This window comes from Galeopterus variegatus, unplaced genomic scaffold (genome assembly GCF_000696425.1).
Source record: "Galeopterus variegatus unplaced genomic scaffold, G_variegatus-3.0.2 Scaffold3408, whole genome shotgun sequence".
Lineage (NCBI taxonomy): Eukaryota > Metazoa > Chordata > Mammalia > Dermoptera > Cynocephalidae > Galeopterus > Galeopterus variegatus.
In genome coordinates this window covers 141,278-155,140 of record NW_007729519.1, presented here as the reverse complement: position 1 = coordinate 155,140, position 13,863 = coordinate 141,278, and the positions used below count along the sequence as shown (strand labels likewise).

Below are 13,863 nucleotides of genomic sequence, written 5' to 3'. Positions count from 1 at the left end.
CGAGGCCCGAACTCCCTCCGGACGCCCAGCCAACGGCGGCGGTGGTGGCTAGTCCGAGGCCCTGCTGGGAGGGAAAGGGACGCCGCGGTTTTCCCAGGCGACGCGGATAGCAGGTAAGAGCGCGGGCAGCCGAGGCTGGTGAGAGGGAGTGCGGAGGGCGAGGCGATAAAGCCTTGCTGTCCCGAGAGCCGCCTCCTCCCTACGCGCCCCCGCCCCGCGCCTGTGTTGTTTGCTCCGGGGTTTTCCGGAGGCTGTGGCGGTGACACCCGCGGGGAGTGGGGGGACGGTGGGGGGTGGGGAGAAAGGGGCTGAGTGCCCCTGGGCAACGGTCGGGGAGCGGGATATTGAGAGGGGAAGGCGCGCTGCGCGCCTGCCCACGGGGAGCACGGGGCGCGGGGCAGGGCTGAGGGAAGAGGTTACGGACCCCGGCGGGGGGGATGGGCCGAGCGCAAGCTGGTCTCACTGTTTACGTCTCTGCGCGAGTCACCTCTGCCGAGAAGCGGACTGAACTGACCCGCCTCATCCCGCGGCGAGGCCGGGGCGGGGGTCCGACTCCGGAGGAAACGCGTCCTGGGAGGGTCTATGTTGGGCGGGAGGCTGCGGCCGGCGCCGGGGCTGGGCGGCGAGCTCGGGGCGGAACCTGGGAGGCTCCAGCCGCTCTGGGTGGCGGGGGGAAGGGGGGCTGGACACTAGTTTCCTTTCCCGTCCGGCCTCGTCGTCGCCACTTACCTTTCCTTCCCTCCGCAGCTAGCTTGCACGACAGGTTGTACTCGGCCGTTCTTTTATTCTCGTTTTCCACGCCGGCCCCCTGCTGCCACCTTCCCCTATTCCCGGACGGGGGTGGGACGGGTAGGGAGGCTTGCCTCTGATCAGCATCTATTTTTTAAACAAAACAAAAACGGGCTCAGTAGTGCGCACGTCCAGTGACCGCCTTCTGGAGCCTTTCCTCCCGAAGCTGCTGGTCATTAGGGACCGCGCTCCTAGATGTTCTCGGGGCGCGGGAGCAGGACGGTGAGGGCTCTGCCAGGGGTCGGTACTGACTCTGCCCGAGCAGCTTTGCGAACAGAGCAGCCGAGACCCCGCTCCTGCTTCTGTTGGGCATTCCGTGTCAGTGAAGGACAGAGAAAATAATTCCATAACACCGAGAGTAATCCAGATTGCACAGTTTCTAATGTTCCTCATGTGTCAGTATCCTGAGCTCTCCTTTTAGGAGCCACTTTTGCTGTAGAATAACCTTTCTTTAAATTCTTAGTACTTCATTAAATGAGTAAGAGGGGGACACTTCATCGTCCCTTTTTCTTATGTTCCAGAACATTTACTTGAGCTGTATGGTTTAAATTTTAATCCGGTGATGAGAGAACAGTAATCGTGTGTTTGGTAATCAGATTTGCTTTCCTTTTTATCTGTAAGTCTCTATCGAGAGGTAAATTATGCACTCTCTCTAGTGCCAGAATCATAGAAGAATGTACACTTTACTAAGATAGGATTGGATTGGATATTTGTGTTTCAGAGTTTCTTCAAAAGGTAGAATGACTTTATATATAAAATGTATTTTAAAAAATTTAGGAATAATTAAAGTTTATGGAGGGCAATATAGTTTACAGGGTGCATTCATAAGAATATTATGGAAACATCTAGTAATTTAGCACATGAAGTAGAAAATTGAAATATCTTGGGCATTTGAAATTTGAATATTTAATGCCAACCTATTTTTAAGCTTAGTGAATTAATTACTTGGATTAATTATTGTTCCTCATTTCAGGCATAAGTACTCATTTACGAAATAATCAGTTTGAGTATGGTTGGAAAGAATTTATAACTTTGGGATTTTTCTATGCTAGGTAAATAAATTGGTAACTGTGGCTGTGGTAGGGCCTGCCAGTGTTGATGGCTTTACCTACTCACAGGTTGTATACCTTTTTGCGGGGGGACACTGGGGTAGCTTTATTGAGATATAATTCACATACCATTCAATTTGATTTAAAGTGTACAGTTCAGTGGTTTTTAGTATACTCAGAGTTATGCAACCATCACCATAGTCAGTTTTAGAACATTTTTATCACCACCCAAAACTCCTATACCCATTAGCAGTTACTCTCCATTCCCCCTCACCCCCCACTCGCAGTCCTAGGCAATCACTGATCTACTTTCTATCTCTATAGATTCTCCTATTCTTGATACTTCATGTAAATGAAACCGTACAATATGTGGTCTTTTGTGACTGGCTTCTATCATTTAGCATAATGTTTTCAAAATTTGTCCATGTTGTAGCATGAATCAATGCTTTCTTTTTATTGCTGTAATATTCCGTTGGATGGATATATTACATTTTACTTATTCACTCATCAGCCGATGGATATTTTGAGTTTCTACTTTGTGGCTATTATGAATAATTCTGCTATGAATATTTGTGTACAAGTTTGTGTGTGTGTGTGTGTNCATTAGCAGTTACTCTCCATTCCCCCTCACCCCCCACTCGCAGTCCTAGGCAATCACTGATCTACTTTCTATCTCTATAGATTCTCCTATTCTTGATACTTCATGTAAATGAAACCGTACAATATGTGGTCTTTTGTGACTGGCTTCTATCATTTAGCATAATGTTTTCAAAATTTGTCCATGTTGTAGCATGAATCAATGCTTTCTTTTTATTGCTGTAATATTCCGTTGGATGGATATATTACATTTTACTTATTCACTCATCAGCCGATGGATATTTTGAGTTTCTACTTTGTGGCTATTATGAATAATTCTGCTATGAATATTTGTGTACAAGTTTTTGTGTGTGTGTGTGTTTTCATTTTTGGGGGTAGGTACACTTGTTAAGTTAGCTTTTTGAATTATTTGATACCAAAAAAATTCATCCATTTTGAGTGCAGAATTCAAGAATTTTTAGTAAATATGTAGAATTGTGAAACTGTCACCAGAAGCCAATTTTAGAACATCTTCATTGCCTCCAGAAATTTCCTCTAGCATGTCTATAGTTAATCTTCATTTCCCTCTCCAGCCCCAAGCAATCATGATTTGTTTTGTTTCCATAAATATGCTTTTTCTGAATATTTCATATAAATGGAATCATACAATATGTAGTCTTTTGCATCTGGCTTCTTCCACATAGCATAATGTTTGGGGGATTTATCCATATAGTAACATGTACCAGTATTTTACTCCTTTTTATTGATGAATAGTATTCCTTTGTATAGATATACCACATTTATTTGTTGACCAATTGATCAGTGTTTGGATTGTTTCCAGTTTTTGACTGTTCCAAACAATGCTCCTTGAACATTTGAGTACAAGTCTTCATATGGACATATGGTGTCATTTCTGTTGGGTAGATATCTAGCAATTGAATTTTACTGCATTATATGTTTAACTTTTTAAAGAAATTGCCAAACTGTTTCCCAAAATGGCTGTACCATTTTACATTACTAAAAGCAATGTATGAGTTCCAGTTTTCTTCATGTCCTTGCCAATACTTATTGTCTGTCTTTTTTTACTATAGCCATTCTAGTGGGTATGAAGTGGTTAATTCATTGTGGTTTTAGTTTGAATTTTCCATATGATTTCTAGTGTTGAGCATCTTTTCATGATTGTTAGCCATTCATCTATCTCATGGTGACATAGTTATTCAAATTCATTTACACATTTTTAAAGTGGATTGACTTATTGAGGTTTAAGAGTTTTAAAAAATATATTGTGGATGTAAGTACTTTATTAGATATATGATTTGCAAATATTTCCTCTCAGTATGTGGATGGTCTTTTGAAGTGCATATTTTAATTTTTTTTGGCAGCTGGCTGGTAAGGTGGTCTGAACCAAGGTCAAACCAACTGAGCTAACTGGCCAGACCTTTAATTTAGATAAGTTCCAGTTTATTAATTTCTTCTTTTACAGATCATGCTTTTGTTGTTGTATGAAAGAACTCTGCCTAATCTAAGGTCTTGAGGATTTTCTTCTTTGTTTTCTTCTAGAAGTTGTATGGTTTTAGCTCTTACATTTAGATTTGATTATTTATTTTGAGTTAATTTTTGTGTATGGGGTGAAATAAAGGTCTAAATCAATCTTTTGCATATGTGAAAGAACTCTGCCTAATCTAAGGTCTTGAGGATTTTCTTCTTTGTTTTCTTCTAGAAGTTATATGGTTTTAGCTCTTACATTTAGATTTGATTATTTATTTTGAGTTAATTTTTGTGTATGGGGTGAAATAAAGGTCTAAATCAATCTTTTGCATATCGATTGTTCTAGCAACATTTGTTGAAAAGACTATTATTTCCCTATTGATGGTCAATGTAAGAATTTATTTCTGGACTCTCAATTCTGTTCCATTATTTGTGTGTCTATCCTTATGCCACTACCAACGTGCCTTGATTATTGTTGTTTTATGGTAAGTTATGAAATCAGGTAATGTAAGCCATCCAGTTTTGTTCTTTTTTTAAAAATTGTTTTGACTATTCTGGGTCCTATATAAAAACTTTAGGTTGGCTTGTTAATTTCTGCAAAAAATTCTGCTGTAATTTGTTAGGGATTGTGTTGAATCTGTAGATCAATTTGAGTAGAATTGCCGTCTTACCATCTTGAGTCTTCTAATAATGAACGTGAACATTTCTTTTCATTTATTCCTCAGCAATGACGTTTTGTAATTTTCAGTGTACTAATCTTATGCTTTTTTTTAATATTGTGGTAAGCACATGATATCTACCCTCTTAACTTTTTAAGTGTAAAGCACAGTATGTTAACTGTAGGCACAGTATTGTATTGTACAAAAGATCTCTAGAATTTATTGGTCTTAACTGAAACTTTATGCCTGCTGATTAGCAACTCCTCACCTCTCCTCCCAAGCCCCTGGTAACCACTACTCCACTTTCTGCTTCTATGAATTTGACTATTTTAGATACCTTATAAGTGGATGTATTTGTCCTTCTGTGACTAGCTTATTTCATTTAGCATAATGTCCTCAAGCTTCATCCATGTAACATATTGCAAAATTTCTTTCTTTTTAAGGGCTGAATTTCCATTGTATGTGTATACCACATTTATACTTTTTTGGTTCAGTTTATTCCTAAGTATTTTATTCTTTTCGATGCTGTTGCGGATGTAATTGTTTTTTAAAATTTCATGTCAGATTTTTGTTGCTAGCACAGAGAAGCAATTGATTTTTTGCATATTTATCTTGTATCCTTTGATCTCACTGAAATCATTTTTTAGGTCTTGTAATTTCTTTTGTGAATTCCTTAGTATTTTCGACATTTGATATCATGTCATCTGTGAATAAATGTATTTTTACTTCTTTTCTAATGAGAATGCATTTATTCCTCTCCCCCTCTCTTCCTTTCCTCCATACTTCCTTCCTTTCGTGACTGTAACCACCTGTGCAAGGTTGATTAGAAGTGGCTAGAACTGGCGGCATTAAATTAGGGCATCCTCACATTATTAGGAGGAAGGAATTCATTCAGTCTTTTACTGTTCAGTATAATGCTGGCTGTAGGTTTTTTGGTTTTTTTTTTTTTTAACTAATATAGGAATTTTATTTGAACTGTATTGAGTTTTTACAGCACATTGCATGTTTGTCACAGTGCAACTGCACAGTTTGGATTTTTGGCCATATCATGTCACTTACACCCATAAAAGTTCTGAAAGGAGTATTCGATGAACACATCTGAGCCACGATCCTAGAGTCTCTCCAGGACCATGTAGTTGGTTCACTGATGGAACAGTCTGGCTGTGGTTTTTTTTATAGATGTGGCATATTAGGTAGAGGAAGTTTGTTTTTATTCCTGGTTAGTTTTTATCATGAGTAGTTATTGGATTTTGCCAAATGCTTTTTCTACATCTGTTGGAATGACCAACTGTCACAGTTTGCCCAGCACCATCCTTGGTTTAGCACTGAAAGTCTTGCATTAGTCCTGGACAAACCAGTATGACTGGTCACCCTAGTGTCAGAGATATCATGTGGTTTTTGTCTTTTCTATTAATATGGTGTACTGCATTATTTGATTTCCAGATGTTAAACCAGCCTTGTGTTCCTGGGATAAATCCCACTTAGTCATGGTATATAATTCTTATTATATATTGCTAGATTTGGTTTGCTAATGTTTTGTTGAACATTTTTGCATTTAAGTTTATAAGGAATATCGGTCAATAGTTTTCTTATGATGCTTTTGGGTTTGGTATCAGTAATACTAGCCTCTTAGAATGAATTGAGAAGTATTCTTGCTTCTATTTTCTGTAAGAGTTTGTGAAGGATTGCTAATATTACCTCTTTGAATGTATTTGATAGAATTTACCAGTGAAAGGATCTGGCTTGGGTTTCTCTCTTTGGGAAATTTTTAAGCTACTAGTTCAATTTCTTGTTACAGATCTCTTCAGATTCTCTGCTAATTTTTGAGTTTATTTTGGTTCATTTATGTCTTTCTAGGAATTTGTCCATTTCATCTAAGCTATTTAGTTTTTTTGGCATACAGTTCATAATATTCCTGTATATGCTTTTAATGTTGCTGAAGTTGGTAGTGAAGTCCTGCTTTCATTCCTAATTTTGGAAGTATTTGTCCTTTCTTTCTCACTGGGTCATTCTAGCTAAAGGTTTGTCAATTTTGTCGCTCTTTTCAAAGAAACAAGTTTTGGTTAAATAGATTTTTTTTTTTGGTATTATTTCTCTGTTTTTGATTTCACTGATTTTCTTTTCTTTTTTTGTCATCTGCCAGGAAGGGAATCTGAACCCTTAATCTTGGTGTTATCAGTACCATGGTCTAACCAAGTGAGCTAACCTGCCAGCCCATCATTGATATCCATTTTAATCTTTATTACTTGCTTTGAGTTTAGTTTGCATTTCTTTTTCTAGTTTCTTATGATAGAGGCTTAGGTTATTGATTTGAGATCTTCTTTTCTGATAGAGGCATTTAAAGCTATAAAATTTCCTCCAGCTACTTAGTTAGCTGCATCCCATACATTTTGATATGCTTTTAAACTTTTTTCATTCAGTTCAAAATATTTTCTAATTTCTTTTGTGATTTCTTTTTTCACTCATGCATTATTTAGAAATGTGTTGTTTAATTCCCAAATATTTGGGGATACCCAAAAATTCATTCTGTTGTTGATTTCTAAATAAATTCCTTGTAATGGGAGAACATGATTTTTCTCATTTTAAATTACTGAGACACTTTCTATGGCCTAGTATGTAATAATTTCTGAACAGTGTATGGATTTTTAGAAACCTGGTGCTTTGGGGGAATAATAGGAAATAAGATTAAAAGGGTAAGAAAAGCAGGATGTTAGAGAGTGCTGAAAGAAAGGCATAGGGGTTGGGCTTGATATGGTGACAAATAAATGATCTGCTGCAAGCTGTTATTTCCCTGGTGTTTTGAGGGAGATGTGTAATGTGGACTATGGGGAAGGGAATTATAGAAAATATTAACTGAGTCCTGAGGAGGGATCAGCTTGCATTGGAGCTGAGATATATAAGATACCTAGGAACTGACCAAATGGGCAAGGAGGGGAAGGATGATTAAGACAAGAGAGAGAGAAGAGGATAGAGAAACACAACTGTGGAATAAAATTGGGTGAAGGGAGTAAAAAGAAATGAGGCTGGATAAATGAACATTGATTAGATTAATGATTTCTGTACCTGAACGTGTCAGAATGAAAATTTATGCTGAAGAATAGACCTAGACCCCTAGCTTATTGCTATTCAATCAGAATGCTTGAGATTAGAGGGGTCTGACATTATTATTCTATCTTGGATCACTCTGTATTGTAGTAGTGGACCGAAAGGGAGGGAAGACTAGTGGTAAACAGGCAAATTCTGAGGTGATTGAACAGTACAGAGAAATGATAATAAGGACCTGAACAAGGGCAGAGGATATGAGATTGTAGAGGAGTCAAAAGTGAGAGAGTATAATGGTCCTGATAGAGAAAGGAGTTTCAGATGACTTCAGGATCTCTGTTTTTGGGCGATACCTTTTGTAGGTATCAGAGTAGCTTACTGAGCTAGGCACAATAAGAAAGGTAATACTATTGGGCAGTTGCAGAGAAAATGATGAGTTTACTTTGGGATATATTGGGTTTCTCCTTCCACAGTTTTCCCCATCTCGTTTATAGCTATTTTAGGTGCTCAGACCAGTCAATATCTTTGGATTTAGTCATTTTTTTTAACCATTTTTTTTATTGTGGTAATATGCTCAGCATAAAATTTAATATTTTAGCTCGTTTATAGCTATTTTAGGTGCTCAGACCAGTCAATATCTTTGGATTTAGTCATTTTTTTAACCATTTTTTTTATTGTGGTAATATGCTCAGCATAAAATTTAATATTTTAATCATTTTTAGATATATGGTTCAATGGTATCAAATACATTCATAATGTTGTGAAACCATGTGTCTTAGTCATTTCTGTGCTGGTATAACAGTACCACACACTGGGTTATTTATCTATCTATCTTATCTATCTGTCTGTCTGTCTATCTGTCTATCTATCTATCATCTATCTATTTTGTGGCTGGCCAGTTGGGTAATTTATAATGAGCACAAATTTATATGATTCATGGTTCTCGAGGCTGGGAAGCCCAAGATCGAGGGTCTACATTTGGTGAGGATCTTCTGCTGTGTCATCCCAGGGTGGAAGGGCAAGAGAGCACACATGTAAGAGAGAACAAGAGGGAGCTGAACATGCTTTTATAACTAACCCACTCCTGTCATAACATTAATTCATTAATGTGGGCTCTGCCTTCGTGACCTAATTACCTCTTAAAGATTCCACCTCTCAGCACTTCCACTGGGGATTAAGTTTCCAACCCATGAATTTGGGGGACACATGTAAACTATATAGCACCATCACTACTGTCCATCTCCAGAACTCTTTTCATCTTGTTAAACTGAAACTCTGTACCCATTAAACAGTAACTCTCCATTATTTCTAATCCCAGCAACTACCATTATACTTTCTGTCTCTGATTTTAACTACTCTAAGTACCTTATATAAGTAGAACCATATAATATTTGTCTTTTTGTGAGTGGCTTTTTTCATTTAGCAGAGTGTTCTCAAGGTTAATCTATGCTATAGCATATTGCAGAATTTCCTTCCTTTTTAAGGCTGAATAACATTCCCTTGTATGGATATATTATATATTTGCTTCTCTGTTCATCTGTCAGTGGACACTTGCATTACATCCATGTTTTAGCTGTTGTTAATAATTCTGCTTTGAACATGGGCATACGAATATCTCTTTGTGAGATATACACACACACACAGAAATGGAATGCTGGATCATTGTTAATTCTATTTTTTTTTTTTTTTTTTTTAAAGATGACTGGTAAGGGGATCTTAACCCTTGACTTGGTGTTGTCAGCACCACGCTCAGCCAGTGAGCGAACCAGCCATCCCTATATGGGATCCGAACCCGGGGCCTTGGTGTTATCAGCACCACACTCTCCTGAGTGAGCCACGGGCTGGCCCAATTAATTCTATTTTTAATATTTGGAGGAACTGCCATATTGTTTTCCACAGCAGATGTACCATTTTACATTCCCACCAACAAGGATTTCCAATTTCTCCCCATGCTTATCAATTTTTTTTTCTTTATAGTAGCCATTCTAATGGGTGTGAGGTGGTATCTCACTGTAGTTTTGACTTGCAGTTTTCTAATGATTAGTGACGTTGAGCATTTTTTCATGTGCTTGTTGGTCATTTTTATGTCTTCTTTGGAGAAATGTCTATTCAAGTCCTTTTCCCATTTTTGAATTGGGGTTTTTTTTGTTGTTGTTTTTTGGTTGTTTTTTGTTTTTGGTGGCTGGTCAGTATGGGGATCTGAACCTTTGACCCTGGTGTTATCACACCATGCTCTAACCAACTGAGCTAACTGGCCAGCTTGTGTGTGTGTGTGTTTTTTTTGTTGTTGTTGTTGCTAGGTTTTAGTATTTCTCTATATATTCTCTTTTCAGATACATGATTTGTATGTTTTTTTCCCATTCTGTGAATTGCCTTTTTATTCTGTTGGTAGTGTCTTTAGATGTACACAAATTAAATATTTTTATGAAATTCAACTTATTTTTTCTTTTGTTACCTGTGCCTTTAGTGTCATATCTAAGAAATCATTGCCAAATCTGGTATCTTGAAGTTTTTGCCTTATGTTTTCTTCTAAGGAAAACACAGGTCCTTGATTCATTTTGAGCTAATTTTTGTGTGTGGTGGTAGGGAAGGGTCCAATTTTATTCTTTTGCATGTGGATATCCAGTTTTCCCAGTACTATTTGTTGAAAAGACAGGAATATTCATTTCTCATTGAGTGGTCTTGGCACCCTTGTCAAAATTAATTTTTTGATTTATTGAGAGTTTATTTCTGGGTACTGCATTCTGTTCTGTTGGTCTATATGTCGTCTTTATGCCAGTACTATACTGTTTTGATTACTGTAGCTTTGTACCAAGTTTTGAAATCACGAAGTGTGAGTTCTCCAGCTTTGTTCCTATTCAAGATTGTTTTGGCTCCTTGGGGTCCCTTGAGATACCATATGAATTTTAGGATGCATTTTATATTTCTGCAAAAATGTCATTGGGATTTTGATAGGGATTGTATTGAATCTGTGGATCACTTTGGGTAATACTGACATTTTAACAATATTAAGTCTTCCGATCCTTGAACATGGGATGCATTTCAATTTGTTTATGTCTTTAATTTCTTTCAGCAATGTTTTGTAGTTTTCATTGTACAAGTCTTTCATTTCTTTGATTAAGTTAATAAGTATTTTATTCTTTCTGTTGATATTATAAATGGAAGTGTTTTTATAATTTCCTTTCAGATTGTTCATTGTTGGTGTATAAAAATGCAGCTGATTTCTGTATGTTGATTTTGTGTCCTGCTGCTTTGCTGAATTCCTTTATTAGTTCTAATAGTTTTTTTCGTGGAATCTTTAGGGGTTTCTACCCATAAAATCATATCATTTACAAGCAGAGATAATTTTACTTTTTCTTTTTGAACTTGGATGCCTTTTCTTTCTTTTTCTTTTCTAATTGCTCTGGTTAAAAATTCCAGTACTGTATTGAATAGAAGTGGCAAAAGTGGGCATCCTTGCCTTGTTCCTGATCTTGGAGGAAAAGCTTTCAGTCTTTCAAAATTATGATGTTTGGGCTGGCCTGGTGGCGCACTGGAGAGTGTGCCGCTTGGGAGTGTGGCGGCGCTCTCGCCAAGGGTTCGGATCCCATGTGGAGACCGGTTCCCGCTCATTGGCTGAGCGTGGTGCGGGCGCAACACCGATGGTTGCGATCCCGTTACCGGTCAGTAAAAAAGACAAAAAGGAAAAAAAAAATTATGATGTTTGCTGTGGGTTTTTCATATATCGCTTTAATTATGTTGAGGTAGATTCCTTATATACCTAGTTTGTTGAATGTTTTGTTGAATTTTATAAAATGCTTTTTCTGCATCAGTCAAAATGATCATGTTTTTCTTTTATTATGTTGATATGGTGGATTACATTGATCAATTTTCGTATGTTGAACCATCCTTGCATTCCAGGAATAAATCCCCCTTGGTCGTGATGTATAACCCTTTGGTTGTTTAAGAGTGTGTTGTTTAATTTCTATGATCTTATGAATTTTCCAGTTTTACTTCTGATATTGATTTCTAGCTTTATCTTGTTGTGATCAGAGAAGATATTTTATGTGATATATATCTTTTAAAATCTATTGAGACTTTTGAGTCCATTTGTGGCCTAACATGGACTGTCTTGGAAAATGTGTTATGTGCAGTAGAGAAAAATGTGTATTCTGTTTTTGTTGGGTAAAAGTGTTCTGTATATGTCTGTTAGATCCAGTTGGTTTATTGTGTTAAGTCCTCTATTTTCTGTCTGATTGTTCTATACATTATTGAGAGGGTGGTATGGAAATCTCCAAGTATTACTGTAGAACTGTTTCTCCCTTCAATTCTGTTAGTTTTTATTTCATATATTTTCATTGATTGTCATTAGCTGTGTAAATACTTATAATTGTTATATCTTCTTTCTGTATTGAAACTTTTATTAATATATATTATCCTTCTTTGTTTCTTGTAACCTTTTTTCATTTAAAGTCTGTTTTGTCTGATGTTGGTATAGCCACCCCTGCTTATTTTTGCTTACTATTTGCATGGAATATCTTTTTTCATCCTTTTATTTTCAATGTTTGTGTCTTTGATTCTAAAGTGAATTGCTTGTAGATAGCACATAGTTGGATCATTTGTTTTTTTTCATTCTGCCAATCTCTGTCTTTTGATTGCATAGTTTAAACCATTTTCATTTAAATTACTTGCTGATAAAGAGGGACTTCTGTCATTTTGCTATTTATTTTTATATGCTATATAGACCGGTTTTGTCCCTCATTCCCTGCATTGCTGTCTTTTTTTGCATGCAGTTGATTTTTTGTAGTGAAATATTTAAATTTCTCATTTCACATTGTATATACTCTATAGCTTTTTTTTTTTTTTTTTTTTTTTTTTTGTGGTTGCCATCGGGATTACATTTAAAAACCAAAAGTTATAACACTCTAATTTGAATTTATACCAGCTTAAATTTGATAACATATAAAAACTCTACTCCTTTACAGTTTCCCACCCTTTTCAGTTGTAGATTTCACAGAATTACATGTTTATTGTGTGTCTGAAAACATAAACCGTTAAGACTTTTAAATACATTTTTCTCTTAAATGTTGTAGAAAACAGAATTGTAGTTACAAACTAAAGTTACAATAACACTAGCTTTTAGACTAAAAATTGTTTTTAAATGTATTTTTCTTAAATCATGTAGAAGACAAAAAAGTAGATACAAACTTGTTGCAATGTTACTGTTGTTACAATCATACCAGCTTATTTAATTGCCTATTTGCCTTTACTGAGATCTTTATTTCTTCATTCAGGTTTAAGTTATTGTCTAGTGTCCTTTTGCCTTATAGGTCTCCTTTAAGCATTTCTTGCAGGGCAAATCTAGTGGTAATGAACTCCCTCAAGCTTTTCGTTTTCAGAGAATGTCTTAATTTCTCCCTCACTCTGAAAGGACAGTTTTGCTGGATGTAGGATTATTTGTTGATGGTTTTTTCTTTAAGCACTTTGAATGTATCAGCCCATTGCTTTCTGGGCTCCTGTTTTTCTGATGAGATATCTACTGATAATTTTATTGAGGATCCCTTGTATGTGACAATCTTTTTTTTTTTTCTTGCTGCTTTCAAGATCTTTGGTATTTTGAAAGTTTGTTTATAATGTGTCTTGGTGTGGGTCTCTTTGAGTTTATCATCCTTGGAGTTCATTGAGCTTAGATGTTTTTATTCATGTCTTTCAGCAAATTTGGGAAATTTTCAGCCTTTATTTCTTCAGATATTCTCTCTATCTCTTTCTCTTTCTCTTCTTTTTTTGGGGGACTCCCACAATCTGTTTGTTGGTCTGCTTGCTGTTGTTTCGCTTTTCTTTAATCTCTTTTGTTTCTCTTTCTCAGATTCAGTAACTTTCATTGTCCTGTCTTCAAGATCATTGACTCTTCTCAAAGAAGAAATCTATGTGTTCAAATCTGCCTTTGAATATCTCTAGTGAATTTCTCATTTGTTATTGTATTTTCAGCTCCAGAATTTTTTATTTTTTTGGTTTCTTTTTATTTTTTGGTTTCTTTTTAGATTTTCTGTCTCTTTATTGGTATTTTTATTTTGTTCACACTTCATTTTCTTGACTTTCTCCACATCTTCCTTTAGTTCTTTAAACTTCTTTACGGGCCGGCCTGGTGGCGCACTTGGTGGAGTGTGGCGCTTGGGAGTGCAGCGGCGCTCCCGCCGAGGGTTCGGATCCCCTATGGAGAACGGTCCACTCACTGGTTGAGCGCGGTGCGGGCGTGACACCGAGGGTTGCGATCCCATTGC

General features: G+C 36.9%; 1 protein-coding gene across 3 annotated transcripts in view; it reads left to right on the top strand.

The window, feature by feature from the left end:
• Nucleotides 1-13,863, top strand: part of ELF2 (E74-like factor 2 (ets domain transcription factor)) — a 105,830-nt gene that overhangs the window by 1,485 nt on the left and 90,482 nt on the right. For 2 of the 3 annotated variants that reach the window (XM_008584934.1, XM_008584932.1), the window contains exon 1: nt 43-113. The exons of the other annotated variant lie outside the window; for it this stretch is intronic. The gene's annotated coding sequence lies outside the window, so the exon portion shown is untranslated. Of the gene's footprint in view, nt 1-42; nt 114-13,863 lie in introns of those variants that run through there. 3 annotated transcript variants of the gene reach the window in all.